This window comes from Equus przewalskii, chromosome 2, assembly GCF_037783145.1.
Source record: "Equus przewalskii isolate Varuska chromosome 2, EquPr2, whole genome shotgun sequence".
NCBI classification, from domain to species: domain Eukaryota; kingdom Metazoa; phylum Chordata; class Mammalia; order Perissodactyla; family Equidae; genus Equus; species Equus przewalskii.
The window spans coordinates 33,196,438-33,211,144 of record NC_091832.1 but is presented as its reverse complement, the minus strand read 5'-3'; the positions used below and the strand labels follow the sequence as shown (position 1 = coordinate 33,211,144).

At 37.5% G+C, this 14,707-nt stretch overlaps 1 protein-coding gene across 50 annotated transcripts in view; it reads right to left on the bottom strand.

Annotated features, from left to right (window-relative positions):
- EIF4G3 (eukaryotic translation initiation factor 4 gamma 3) overlaps positions 1-14,707 on the bottom strand; it is a 319,678-nt gene that overhangs the window by 175,253 nt on the left and 129,718 nt on the right. For 6 of the 50 annotated variants that reach the window (XM_070599714.1, XM_070599611.1, XM_070599834.1 and 3 more), the window contains one exon: positions 4,429-4,569. The exons of the other annotated variants lie outside the window; for them this stretch is intronic. The gene's annotated coding sequence lies outside the window, so the exon portion shown is untranslated. Of the gene's footprint in view, positions 1-4,428; positions 4,570-14,707 lie in introns of those variants that run through there. 50 annotated transcript variants of the gene reach the window in all.

Below are 14,707 nucleotides of genomic sequence, written 5' to 3'. Positions count from 1 at the left end.
TACATTAAATGCCTAATGACTACACCAACTAAAAAGATGATAAAACACAAATCCCAGAAAATATTCTAACTCTAATATTGAAAACAAAAACTTAAATTGCCTCATATTTGCTTAATACTTTTTAGAATAAAACAAATTAATATCGTACACTGTTTAATGCACAACTCATTTTTCATCAACACAAAAAAAGTATATATTTCCTATTTTATATATAGGATCAAGCACTGTAAATAATGTAATTCTACAGACTACTGGAATAATCAAGTATCCCCACTTTTTTTTTTTTTAAAGTTGGCACCTGAGTGAACAACTGTTGCCAATTTTTTTTTCTGCTTTTTCTCCCCAAATCCCCCCAGTACGTCGTTGTACATTTTAGTTGTGGGTCCTTCGAGTTGTGGCATGTGGGATGCGGCCCCAACGTGGCCTGATGAGTGGTGCTATGGTTGCGCTCAGGATCCAAACTGGCGAAACCCCGGGCTGCCGAAGCCGAGTGCGCGAACTTAACCACTCGGCCACGGGGCCGGCCCCTCCACTTTTAAAAGTTAAACACTGATGTAAATAGAACACTGGCATTTATTTCTTCTTAATGAATCCAGTTTCCCTTTCCCTTTTGAAACAATCTCAGACTCAAGTTCATATGCTGCAGATGCCACACCTCGAATAGCAAGAACGCTCAAATGTCAAAAAGAATAAATCATAGTGACTCAGTGCTTCCTGGGCAAATGAGCAGATTATGATCACCAGATACACTCAGGCTTCCAAGTGCTTTCTCTTTCAGAGCCAAGTATATAAATAGGTACACAGGGATGATAATCATCATCACATTTTGACACACTGAAAGAGTCAATTACAGTACATGGTAGTGCAATCCTTGAGTATAAGTTGAGTAAATCAAGAAAATCAGGGTAAAACTATTACTATCATAATCTAATATTAACATTAAGTTCAGCAAATATACAGCACTAACATTTTCATTTCAAAAAAGCATTTGCTATAACCTCACAAAAAGGGAAAAGAAGTTCCTATGTAAAAATTTAACACGTAAATACCTCAATGATGGCCCTTGAAGCAGCCAAAATGTCTTATCTGTCCAGAATATGAGCTAAAATGTAACTGTGCTAAATTACTTCTGGATAATTAGAAGGCTATCTTCTTTTCCTAACCTTTTATTTAAATATCAAAGCTTTCATCTCTCTACATTGAAAGATATGAAATAGTATGGGCCAACTATATATTCAAAGTCATCTATAAGGGAAAGCTGTCATGGATGGGTCTCCATTATCATTTTTCTATCTTATGATGCTAAATGTAGAAAGAAAACAAAAATCCCCTACAAGCTATTTTTAGATCATCACTGGGCTGGTTAAATAAACATTATGCCTGCTGTGTAATGTGATTCCCCTAGTACTTACTCTGCCGAGAATAAACAGACATTATGCACACTCAATCACATGAGACAGGTTTAGAAAACAGCTGAGTCACCCACCAATGGTCTTCCTGCTCCCAGTAACTCAGTGGAAATTTCTGTCTCACCACAACACTTGGCTTCTTCTCCCAGTCCCACTAATAAGTTATAGTTCCCTGAAAGCTTTCCCTCAATAACACCAACCAGTTTATGATAAAGCTCATTTTAGGCATCACGTGGTTCTACCCTCATCCCAACCAACACACCAAGTGCTGCTGACAATACAAAAACAAAGACAAGGAAAACCAGGAGGCTAATTAGGCTGGCAAACTTCATCTCAATTAGGCCAGGTCTACTTTGGAGAAAAACACGTCTCTCCAGTTGACCTGGAGGCAAAGGCAGTTATCACTGCACTGTCCATACAACTTATGCTTTTTATGGACATGACCAATACATCTCCTAGGTTTTCTTTCTAAAGTATCCCTGAATGACAGGGTCTGTGTTCTTGACTTCTACTATGAATAACAAGGCCTCAAAGCAAATTGCTTTAGATTTTCCTTCCTTTGAGGATGCTAATTAGTAAGTGGTATCATCAACGAAAACATTAGGCACACAAAAACTTTTTACTTAAACTGGAATGAAATAAACCCTCAAATCATACATTATTTAAAATGCAATCATTTAATTTTTTTTCCCCAACATCAACCAGAGGTCCTGGAATTAAAGTTAGGAAAGGACATGGTTCCTGTGCCCAAGTGATTTACAATTTACTTAACTCAGCTCTAATAGAATGTAGAAAGTGCTGCAAGGACCATGAAAAACATTTCAATAAGTAAAGCAGAAACTGATTAATTCTTCCTGGGAGAAGGAGATTTCCAGAGAGCCTCCACAGTTAACAGTTCAAAAAGGGATGGATGGACAAGCTGGCAATCAGCCATAAGAGGAGAGGGGCACCATGTGTAGGCAAAACAAAGAGTAAAACAGAAGCACAAGACCTGGAAAAAAAGTAGGCCATGTCCGCTGAACCCTGAATAGGTCAGTAATGCCAGAGCACAGGGGTGGGTGAGCCCACAGAATTAGATTAGGGCTGGACTAAAAAGATGTGTCAGGATAAGTAAGGACTTTACCTTGAGCGGAACCCCAGGAAATGCTGAACAAGGCAGCAACATCATTGGATTTGTTTAGTAAAAATAACTATTACAATATGGAATCCTGGAGAAGAGATCTGTGTCAGGGATACCAGTAGTTAGGGCACTACTGCCAACAGTCTAGGAACATGATGAGAAGGGTCTGCTGGTCCACCACAAAGAAGGCAGATTTGAGAGCTAATTAGTATGCTGAAATAGCAGGACTTTCTGAGCAACTAGATATAAGGGTTAGGAAGCTAATGCTCCAAGGTTTGAGGACAGGGTAGCTAAGAATGCATATAGAGCCAAAAATGATTGGGCCCCAGGCCACCTCTCGGACCTCACCTCCTATCCCAGTACTCTCCAACCACATTGGCCTTACTTATTTCCCTCAACGTACCAAGTTTATTTTCTCTTAAAGTCTCTGCATTAGCTGTTTTCTCTGCTTTGGATGAAAAAGTGAAGAATTCAATTGTATCATGTCAAGTTTTAACCGTCAAAGAAACTCCCAGGTACAAAAGTGTAGAGAGCAATCGGACACGTACAGAACAGAGTCAACTACAGAGAGCGTTCTAGGAATCAGTAGCATAAAACCAACAATCTTTGCCACGAACGAGAATAAAAACAGCATATTATCTGAAATAAACACTCTTGAGACAGGCAAAAGAAAATGAATCTTTAAAACAGAAAGATGGAGTTTCTGAAAGGGGGACGCAAACTCCCATTCCCAAGAGTCGGCTTACTGCAGATATCTACTTTTAATACAAACCATCTATGAAGTAAATCATTTTAAAAATGAGAAAACAGGTTCACAGGAAATAAAGTAACTTGCCCAAGGTCACATTTATAATAGCTGATTCAAAGAGTGAAGCTCAACCTGCTGACACCAATGAAAGTATACGGAAACAAACACAAGTAGTGAAACAAAATATCAATTAACACAAAACTCAAGACAATGATCACCTGAAGGGAGAAAGAAAGGAGCTCCGATAAAGGAGAGGGGCACAAGAAGGCTTCAAAGATACTGGTGATTGATTTTTTAAGGTGAGTGGTGCTCAGTTGTTTTATTATTCTTCTTTCAAACTGAACATGTTATAATATACCCTTTTATAAGATTATGTATTTCATGATTTTTAAAACAATAGGTGCTTAAAAAAAAAAGTAAGCAGGATTAGCAATGGTAAAGCAGGGCTACCACAATGCATAACTTGAGGAGCTGTAGCCTGCCGGGCTGCTGGGGCCAACCTGGTGCAGATGAACGCTCAGTGCAGGATATAACTGGAAGTCAGTTAGTGATAATTAGTAGGATTACCAAACAGCTAAATTACAGCTTAGCATAACTTAGTCTGGCTATACTAAGAAATCACACATTTTTAATAAAGTCCATCAACACAGGTATTTAAATTTCTACAGCAGAACCCTCCATCCTGGGAGGCATGGTAGACAAAACACCTGCTATGTTAGATTGACTCAGGGATAGGAATTGGCAAAATACAGAAATTGAGGAAAGAAAAGGAGCTAGCAATTAATAATCAATGATAGGATCAAGGCTAAACAAGAGGAATGTGAAGGCAGGAAGGGGCTTGTCATATTGAGAAGAGAAAGGGATTACAGAATTAGAGGTTTGCAGGCTGTAAAACAGATACAATAGGAGTAAACACGGGAAAGGTAGAAGCAGGACGCTGTGGTCAGAAATTTTAGACTTCAAGAACTCAAGAACAGAACAGTTCTAGGTAGACACCAGGTCTAGACCAGTGCTCTTCAATAGAAGAAGAAAAAGTACTTAGAAAAAGTACAAATAAGCAGGTAAAATTAATTTTAATTAATTTTAATCCAATATACCAAAAATTTCAACTTGCAGTCAATATAAAAACCAAGACATCTCGTATATCTTACCCTTTATAGTACATCTCAATTTGCACTAGCTGTTTCAAGTGCTCAAAAGCCACAGGTGGCTCTAGCGGCTATAGTATTGGGCTGTGCAGGTCTAGACTGTGTCCATGTGGATTGCTGGATATATGTCCATATATAGTTGCTCTGGGGAAGTAAAAAAAGGGAAGAAAGGAGGGTGAATCCAGAAGCCCACAGGCAATGGTTGGATGGGGCAAAAATGAATGCCAGAAGTCCTCATGGTAAGTAGATGACACACAGTAAAACAGAGCAGCAAATTATAAGCCAAATGCTAAAATCCTCAAAGAATGGAGAAATTTGCCCAGGAAAATCAGGAATGATAGCAAAAAGGAGAGCAATGTATGCGTTTGCTGTACAACAGTGATGGGGCAAGGACCTAGAGAGAATAGTAAAAGGCCAGAATAATGTTGAGCCTGCCTCCCAAGATGGAAACAATGTAAGAAAACTAATAGCGTGCACTTGAAAGGATTTCTAGGAAAGTAACCTTACCTAAATTTCCAGAGTAAAGAGACAGAGGGAAGGTGAGAGAGACCAAGGAAAGCGAGCTAAGGAAGAAACCTGGTACCTGGAACTTCCCAGAAGGTCCACTTACAGGGCAGTAGCAGAGATCCTATGAACACTATAACTATTATGAAATAAAAATATATGCAGATAAGCAAATAAATAGCAGAAGGCAAGTTTCCTGATTCTAGGACTAATCTTCTGGAGCTTAAGAATACATAGTTATATAAACTTTGGAATATTTAATCTTTGAGAAATAAACGGCTTAAATACAGAGTTGGTGGTTAATAAGGAAAATAACTATCTTGCTTAAACTTTGTGAGGTGGCCTTTTCCAAATAAACCCACTTGTGCCGAGCACACAGTATGTACTCTACAAATATCTGGCACTCAAATATTTTTGGGAAGAATGGTCTTCTAAGAAAATCTTTTTATTCAAAGAAATGGTTTATAACAGTAAAAACAATAAAAAGGAAGTATATTCAATAAAATGGCTTTAAAAATAGGTTTGAAGAGAAATCAAACCACATAAACCCTATTTACCACAACAAATCTATATGTACTCCTGTATTTATTTAAGTCATTTCTAACTTCTTCTGTCAGCCATAACACTGGGAATACACAATAGGCATTTTCTTGCAGAACATTCAATTTCTTATAATTTTTCATTCTCGTAAACATCAAGCAAGATGATAGACACAAAATATGAAAAACACTGCCTCTCCAGACAGATTCTCATTAAGCTTGTCTTATTACTAGTTAATCGTCAGCAGAATTATTAATTCCTGATGACACGGCTCATCTAATAAATTAAAAAAATGTACACTATCAATCAAAATCTATCTAATCCAAAGCATGGCTCAAACAGATGACTTGGGGTAAATCTGAATCAAGCTTCAGCCAAAACAAAATACAACTAATCTACCCAAATCCTAATAGATAAGTGCATCTCCTCTCCTCCACCCCACTCCTCCTATTCCTGTCCTGAAGCAAAACTATTCTTGTTTTATTTGATTTAATTAGGAAACAATATTTCACCTGTTAAAACAAATGTTTTACGATACTGATTTACAATAAGACAGGGAAAAATAAACTTTACAGAAATGTCAAGTCGCCCTTTCAGGTACAATTTTCAAATATTTAATCTTGAATTCTATTAAAAGAGTTACTAGAGGCCAGTCTGCTGGCGTAGTAGTTAAGTTCACACAATCCACTTTGGCGGCCTGGGGTTCACAGGTTTGAATCCCAGGGACAGACCTGCACTCCTCAAGTCACGCTGTGGTGGCATCACATACAAAATACAGGAAGACTGGCACGGATGTTAGCTCAGGGCTATCTTCCTCAAGCAGAAAGAGGAAGACTGGCAACAGATGTTAGCTCAGGGCCAATCTTCCTCACCAAAAAAGAAAAGAAAAGAAAAGAAAAGAAAAGTTACTAAGAAATTTACCAATGGATCATATTTCACCTGTCATTTCTTTTGCCCAGGATTCTACAGAGCAATGAACACATGGCAAAAAGAGGAGTGAGAAGATAGTAGAGAAGAATCCGTAAGAGATTATAATATCCTTCAGGAAATAAAAGACAGCATACACAAACTGTAAATTAATAACCTGTGTTAGCACATGGATTTTTCCAAATACAGCATAATGCAATGAGGACTGCTTCTCAAAGAAGCGAATAACAGATGTGCCTATTAGACAGAATTTTTCCTTTTCAAGTATTATGTTTGCTTGACAGTTAACACTGCTGAATGATTTTCTGCAAAGTTCACAGATGAACCTCACTGGCTTCTAGATAACATCAAGGTCATTACTGTGGCTTTCTAACTAGTTACCCTGGAATTTCTAAACCACTCTACATATCAACTTTGCCTGCACTGTGAGATTTTTCTCAAACAATTTTACAGGGGACATAAATCAGACATAATAAATACAGTGACAAACAAATAAAATCTTTTAACAGCATTAGGCAATAATATTTAATGATATAAATACCCATATAGCAAGGTCTGGTTTTCAGTGATGATGAATAGAGTTATGAATTGATATTAAAGAATTTAGAAAAAGTCCCACAAACATGATATTGAAATGTCAAGCCAGAGTAGACAAAGAATTCACTCCTTAAAATTAATTCTGAACTTAAAAAAGTTAAATACTCTAAAGATATTGTAACACAGGAAATGCAACGAATATTTACCAAGCATCTAGCATTTGCCAGGGTCTTTGCATCCGCTATTTCATTTAATCCTCACACTATCCTGTGCTGTAGGTATTGTTATTTCCATTTAAAAATGGTAAAGCTTCCCACTAGAAGGAGGCTTGACTTAACCACGATCTTGTAATTAACAAGTGGTAGAACTGGGATTCAAAAGCAGCTCTTTATTTTTTAAAAGAAACTCCACTTTCTACAATGCTGGCTTTATACTGCAGCAAACTGAGAATTCTTTTCCATGGTTTATAGTTTGGATGTGGAGGTGAAGCTCTTTGCCTCATAAAAAATAGGAGAAGACTGGCCCCGTGGCTGAGTGGTTAAGTTCGCACGCTCCGCTGCAGGCGGCCCAGTGTTTCGTTGGTTTGAATCCTGGGCGAGGACATGGCACTGCTCATCAAACCACGCTGAGGCAGCGTCCCACATGCCACAACTAGAAGGACCCACAACGAAGAATATACAACTATGTACCGGGGGGCTTTGGGGAGAAAAAAGAAAAAATAAAAAAATAAAATCTTTAAAAAAAAAAAAATAGGAGAAGACTGTACGATCAATCTTTTCTTTAAATTAGATCGATAGAGAGAAAATCGTTCTGGGACTTTATCCCAGTTCAATTGTTGGGCTGTACTCAAGGCCTCTTCAAGAAGTACTCCAGTAGAGAGGTTATTAATCTCTGAATGGAATCTCTTTTCAACACCAGAGACATGACTGCTAACAAATTAAAAGGGCTGTATTTTAAATGTTATCTAACACAAATACTGCTCTTACTTAATTGTGGCTTTTGGACATTTTAAAATAAATGTTTTAGGCAATTCAACCATTCATTAAGTCATAATATGTATTTTATTCTGCATTAGGATCATCCAATTAATTACTCTTACTCTGTTACTTGAAAAACAGATATTTAACAAGCATTACCCTACGCAAAGTGCACTTTAATATCATTCATCACCCATCTCAACGGCTGTGCTTGCCATGCCACTCTATCAACCCAACTCTAGAAATATTTACCACAGTAAACGCAATTCTAGAATGAGACAATTTTGACACACCGATTTCACATCATACTCTGTAAACTGAAATATTTAGTACAAAAAATGCTGAAACTTAATCTCTGATATCACATTTATTTAAATATCTTAACATGTGAAGTCAGTTCCTCAGAGACAGTATTTATTTGTACCTAACCACCACACAACTCTATATAAAAGCTCGCTTGTGGATTATATTCTGGGAATATTCAGGCCAGAAAAGAGATCAACTGCTCAGAAAAGGTACTAAATTCTATATTCAATATAGTAGTGAACCGGTTTTAAAAAACCTAAATCCCTACCATGGTATGCTGACGAAACACTTATCCAGCTAAGGAATTCAACCTTACTTATTTAATTCATGACAACAGAACAGCTGGAATATTAAGAAAAGATTCAGACCCTTCCTCAAAACAAGCCTTTCTCAGAACAAGCTCTCTAAGGATGTAACAGAATATTTGGCTCTTTTTCAGTTAAGCTTGTACTTGTAAAATACACTTTTACTGAATTATACAAAAAACTTAACAGTATCAGTCAGAAAAAAAACTTCTCTGTTTAGCCAAATAAAGTACTGCAAACAGCCACAAACTGACACTTTTGGAAAATGCCATTTAGAGCTATTTTCATCCATCAAAGATTTAAAGACTTACTTATGATTCAGGCACTGTACTAGTTATATGGGAGAATGAAAGTCTTGCTGTTTTAAAAAATTTGAAAACCACCATCCTGTAGCTTTAAATCCAGGAAGATTTGATTGTATTGAAGCCAAAAGTACCTGCAACCAACGTGTTCTTACTCTGCTAGTACGAGAAGGGTCAATTATACAACATCTGTCAGGATACAATTCGATTCTATCATCAAAATAAATTGGTATACATTATCAACACTGTAAAAACTATTTGAGTACAGACTGTGATGCACAGTATATTATCCGTAAGTTAACAGGCAAAAACAATCCTATTCAGAAGGCAAACCCAAGCTGCGGGCAGACAGCAAAGGGCCTAACACAGTCTCCTGTAGACACGAGATAGAAATGGCTTCTCAATCATCAAAGCCGCTTCTCCTAAACTGAGAACTGGCCCAATTCAGTACATCCGTATGTGGTCTAGAAATGGGGGTGCTTTCTGCTCCTTTCACTGAAAACCGCTCACAACAAAGGTCTAGGAAGTCTCATTTAGGCAGTGAGTATTCCCTATTCCACAGCTTGGTTCTCAATATTAGAATTACCTGGGCCCCATCCCAAGGAATTAAATGCGCATCTTTGGAGAATGGGATCCACCCATCTGAAGACTCCAGTGGCAGCCAAGAATGAGAACCAGTGATCTCCTTCTCATTTCTGAGTAGTGACATTACACGCAGCAGGCAAACACTGTACTGAATTTACTACCATTTTTATATTCTTTATACTTAATTCAATATCTAAAATGCTATGGGTTTTTGTCTTTTACTAGACAGTGATGGACACGTATAATAGGACGGCTTTCACAATATACCTGGGACTCAATATACCTGACAGGCTACTCATGTTCCCACGACTGTAATATGTTACTCAAAGCTCTGTTTTTCCCTACACAGTATAATAACCCAGTTCCCTCTCCAATCCCAGTACCAGTTCCCCCAAATCTGTTGAGCGAAAAGCACTGGTCTGTCTATGAGGAGAATTTACTGCCTGGTTCACTGAATTCTCAGGCACCAAAGGTATTCCATAATCTGTGCACTCCTGGCTCTCTGCTTCCAACATCAGGCAACGTCAGGGTCTGCTATTCATCACACCTCCTGTTCTTCTGCTGATAACCACCACTATCATCTCAACTACTCTCCTCCCTCCATTCCTCCTGCTTTTATTTAGTCTTCAGTTTCTTGACAGTTTCTTCTCCTATTTCTCATCCAAAACATCCCTGGCCAGAGTTGCCATTTCATTCATTTGCCACACTGGACACAATCTTCACCCTAGGTCCTACTGCTCCCCTGTTAAGACCATCTCTTCCTCCACCAGCTTCTTGAATTCCAGATTTAGTCATGTGGCTCTACATTTAAAACCCAAAAGTATAAATACTGTGTGGTTGAATTTTTCTAAAGCCCCAATTTTCCAAATTTATCTTCCCCAAAGTTGTTTCAGGTCGATTGTTTAAAAATCAAAACAGGGGCCAGCCCGGTGGTGCAGCAGTTAAGTTCCCACATTCCGCTTCGGCAGCTAGGGGTTCGCCGGTTTGGATCCTGGATGTGGACATGGCACTGCTTGGCAAGACATGCTGTGGTAGGCATCCCACATATAAAGTAGAGGAAGACGGGCACAGATGTTAGCTCAGGGCCAGTCTTCCTCAGCAAAAAGAGGAGTTTTGGCAGCAGATGTTAGCTCAGGGCTAATCTTCTTCAAAAAAAAAAATCAAAACATACTATTTGCTGTTTCATAAAAACAGTAAGTGGTGGTGGTTGTCCCAGAATTATTTATGAAAGCCTAGTTTGTCTAAAATGAACCTGAAATAAAGCACTATGGTGAATTATGAGAAAGCAAGAAAGAATGCAAGCAGTTGGGAACTGGGGATTTGGACTCGTCCTCAGGGTCCAATGGTGCTACCTAAGGTACCCCAAGCAAATCATTTCACTTTTCACACTCAACCTTCCCGATTTACAAAATGGGGATAGTCCTATCTATCTTATAGGATTACTGTAATGATGAAATAAATACAAGGAAGTAATTGAGAAATGCTCTGAAAACTCTAGCCTATAAAGTAATTTATCATCAAGATATTATCCTCAAATATAGTAATCTGATAATAGGAGGGCACAATAAACAGTTCATACTGTTACCATTTAAGTTATATTAAGAAGGGCAGCTTTTAGTTAAAATTATTTCCACGTGCTTCCACAGTGAGATTTCCCTCTACCACTGTCCCGTCTCTGCTCAGAAGTTGCTATTTTTGAGGAGAATCTGTCCATCTGATTCCTCCAGCATTAGGTCTACTTTCAGACCCTGTTAAAGCAATAGCTTCTAGTATGAGAGTGTCTTTTACAAAGACCCTCTAGGGACAGCCATTCTTCAAGAAATCCTATTGCTGAACGTTTTTGGAGTAGCTCAAACTAAGCAGAACACAAAGATTTGGTGAAGGATGTCTTTTTGATGCATTCAGCTTTCTGAGTTTTCCTCTTTTCTATTAAGTTGTACAGAGTTTTATAATCCCATTTTCTAATACACACTTCAGCTTTTTCCTCCTTTGGTTTTATACTTCCTAATTTCATTGCTGCCGAAATTAAAAAACAATCACTCTCAAAACTAAAGAGTATGAGCTTGTACAGTAGTGCCTTCTAGGTCCTTGACACTTAGTTTCTTTGCCTGTTGGCCAGCCTCCAGTTCTTTTGCTATTTCCCTCCCTTCTTAAATGTTGCCAAATGGTTATGTAAATAAGCCAGCTGGCTTCTGAGTCATCACTTCTGTATCCAACTTCTCTAACTCCCAACGTGAACCTTGATATACTCTATGAATCCATAACTGTCCTTGGAATTTTTCAGATTTTTTTGAACACGGCAGCTGTTGCTCATATACTAGTATTTCTGTCACTCCTTCTAAACACGCCTATCCTCTTGGTGGTAACCCAAGACGCTTTTCTCTAAACCTGCTATTGTTTTCTAAAAGGAGAAAATCTTCATGTGTGTAAAATTTAAAAAGCTAAGAAGAAACACAATATTTAGTCTATACTGCATTTGGTGTAAAGAAATAACTGCTGATTTGGCAATCGTTTCTTATATACGACACCGAAGGCACAGGCAATGAGACAAAAAACAGACAAGATTTCATCGAAATTAAACACTTTTGTGCAAAGGACACTATCAACAGAGTGAAAGGCAACTAAAGAGATGGGAGAAAATATCTGCAAATCATCTATCTGATAAGGAATTGAAATCCAGAATATATAAAAAACTCCTACAACTCAACAACAACAACAAAAATCCAATTAGAAAATGGGCAAAGGACTTGAACATCTCTCCAAAGAATATATATAAATGACCAATAAGCACATGAAAAGATGTCCAACATCACTAATCATTAGTGACACGGAAATGTTTTACACCCAAACACACACGCATATGAATATTCTGACGCCATCATCAAGTTTGCTATTATCAAAAGCAGCATATTCTGAATGACAGTAGACACGAGTTGGCCAGTTCAAAGCTGGAAGCATTATAACGAGAGTTAGTTATGATATAAAAGCTCTTCATTCCTGGTATTAGATAAATCACTGTAGCAACTTACAGCTAGTGTTTTACAATCAACATCATCAGAATAAGAAGTACACTGATTAGGGGCATGAATTAAAGGAAATCTGCAATCCTTAAATTACAACGTAACAGTCCTCCATTCACATCACTGGTTCATTTATTTTCAACTTTTCTTATCTTCTGATATATGACTTTAACACTACACATTTTCCTCTCAGTAACACTTTATTCACAACGCACAAATTTGATCCAAAGTGCTATTTGTCATTCATTTCTAAAGATAACATTTTCTGTTTTGATTTTATCAAGTCAAGAATCTTTTAAATTTCCAAATAGATTTTGTTATTGTTTTTTTACTCTTACATTATAAGACTGTAAAATTATGTTCAACTAAATTATAATTCTCCTAAGTTTTAAAAACTACGTTCTGTAGAGTTTCAGCTTAAACATAATTTGCATTTTGTTATTCTTTTGTTGTTAAGCTCTTATTCTGTAGAAGTACATTCAGAAAAGAATGTATGATTGGAATTTAACATTTTTCTCTGTAGCCTAACATATGACTGAATTTTGTAAACGCTCCTTGAGTATCTGGGGGCAAAAAAAAAGAGATAAGTCTTAGCTGAATGAAAAAAATTGAAAAGAATTTATTATTATTTATAATTATTATTTCATTCAAGCTGTCCATAGCCTTTTACACTTTTTATTTTAGTTGAATCAGTAAAAAGTTCTGTTTTTTTTTCCTTTGGAGGAAGATTAGCCCTGAGCTAACTGCTACATATCTTCCTCTTTTTGTTGAGGAAGAGTGGCCCTGAGCTAACATCCGTGCCCATCTTCTTCTACTTCCTGCATGGGACGCCTGCCACAGCATGTCTTGCCAAGCAGTGCCATGTCCGCACCCAGGATCCAAACTGGCAGACCCTGGGCCGCTGAAACAGAACGTGCGAACTTAACCGATGTGCCACCAGGCCAGCCCCCTCTCTCTGTATTTTTAAAGTTTGATAATTATGATGTTCAAATCATTGACATCCTCAATTATTTTTATCTTGGTTGAATGTGTACAAAATCTCTTTCATATATATTCTTGTGCTAATATATATACTTATATAAAGTAAGTTTACTATTCCTGTCATTATCTATATCAGGGGTTGGCAAACTATGGCCTTTGGAATGTACTTTTATAAGAGTAGCTGAGAAAGGGTTTTACAAATTTACAAATTTAAAGGGTTAAAAAGGAAGAAGAAGAACATGCAAAAGATCATCTGGTCCATAAAACCCAAAATAGTTATTATCTGGTCTCTATACTTAAAGTTTGCTCATCTATGTCAGGGGTAGGCAATTTTTTTCTGTAAAAGTCCAGATAGTAAATATTTTAGGCTTTGCGGGTCATACAATCTTAGTAACTAATCAACTCTGCACTTGTAGCACAAAAGCAGAATTCACAACTAAATTAGTATGGCTGTATTCCAGTAAAACTTTACTTATCAAAAACAGGAGGGGGGCCAGATTTGGCCCTTGGCCAAAGTTTGCAAAACCCTCAACTATATGATAAGTTACTGATCTATCCATTTCTCTGAGAAGTCAGTCTCCCACACTAATTATGAATAGGTCAATTTCTTTTTCCGCTCTCTCTTTTTTTTTTTTTGGCTGAGGAAGATACACCCTAAGCTAACATCTGTTGCCAATCTTTCTATTCCTTTTTATGTGAGCTGCTGCCACAGCATGGCCGCTAAGAGACTAGTGGTGTGGTTCCACACTCAGGAACCAAACCCAGGCTGCCAAAGCAGCATGCACTAAACTTTAACCACTAGGCCATCGAGGCTGGCCCCAATTTCAATTTCTTTTACATTTACTTTATAGATATATCCCAACCCAATTATTAAGTAAATAGAGTTTATGCTATTAGAACTTCTAGAAATTAAATCTTTTATGGTAGGAATTCTTTCTCTCTCCCATATGGCTTTTTGCCTTGAATTCTACGTTGACGTCTAAAGGCTATTTATACCTGCTTTCTTTTTATCAGGATTTTTCTGTTAAGGTTTCCACACTTTTGTTTTCAATCTTTCCATGTCATATTTAAACTCACATACCTAGATTTTGGCTTTTGACCAATTTGAGTCACTATTTAATAGGAGAATTTAACTTCATATTACAGTTACCAACATGCTCCACAGTCCTTCTATTTCATCATATTTACTTTGTATTACCCCCTTTTTTCCATGTTTTGTTGAATTTATTGGGGTTGGGGCCGGCCCAGTGGCATAGTGGTTAAGTTCTCGCTCCACTTCAGCAACCCAGGGTTTGAAG